Source organism: Oncorhynchus mykiss, chromosome 10, assembly GCF_013265735.2.
Source record: "Oncorhynchus mykiss isolate Arlee chromosome 10, USDA_OmykA_1.1, whole genome shotgun sequence".
NCBI classification, from domain to species: domain Eukaryota; kingdom Metazoa; phylum Chordata; class Actinopteri; order Salmoniformes; family Salmonidae; genus Oncorhynchus; species Oncorhynchus mykiss.
In genome coordinates this window covers 7,386,730-7,387,675 of record NC_048574.1, presented here as the reverse complement: position 1 = coordinate 7,387,675, position 946 = coordinate 7,386,730, and positions in this window count along the sequence as shown.

Sequence of the window (946 nt, the reverse complement as noted above, 5' to 3'; positions counted from 1 at the left end):
TAGACTGGCTGGGGTACTGGAGGAGAGGTTTGGACTGACTGGGGTACTGGAGGAGAGGTTTGGACTGGCTGGGACACTGGAGGAGAGGTTTAGACTGGCTGGGATACTGGAGGAGAGGTTAGGACTGGCTGGGATACTGGAGGAGAGGTTTAGACTGGCTAGGGTACTGGAGGAGAGGTTTGGACTGGCTGGGATATTGGAGGAGAGGTTAGGACTGGCTGGGATACTGGAGGAGAGGTTTAGACTGGCTAGGGTACTGGAGGAGAGGTTTGGACTGGCTGGGATACTGGAGGAGAGGTTTGGACTGGCTGGGATACTGGAGGAGAGGTTAGGACTAGCTAGGACACTGGAGGAGAGGTTTGGACTGGCTGGGATACTGGAGGAGAGGTTTAGACTGGCTAGGGTACTGGAGGAGAGGTTTGGACTGGCTGGGATACTGGAGAAGAGGTTTGGACTGGCTGGGATACTGGAGGAGAGGTTAGGACTAGCTAGGATACTGGAGGAGAGGTTTGGGAAACACTGTTTTCCCTCAACGCTATATCTTTAGACATTAACCAAATAACTGATAAAAGTTGTAACGATAACGATTGGACATCTTAGGTATATCGCCCATCATTTAGCAACCACACAGATTCCTTAGGGTTGGGTTCTGTTTAGTCTTGTGTTCTGAGTCTTGTTCCCCTTTTGGAAAGACCGTGAGAAAGCTGGGCATCAAGATTATGCTGTGTATTACTCCTCGGGTTAATGACGGTCGGTAGTCTATCCCTGGATTTGAAGTTCTGTTGGTACAGCAAAAGCAAAGAGTAATGTGGGTCTATTTCCATTCAGTTTCCTGTTTCCTGTAGAGATGTTATTCTAGTTTCTAGTTCCATTCACTTCCTCAAAAACAGAGAATATTAACCATTCTAAAACACCACACACTAAATACAGTATGTCAATTCACAGG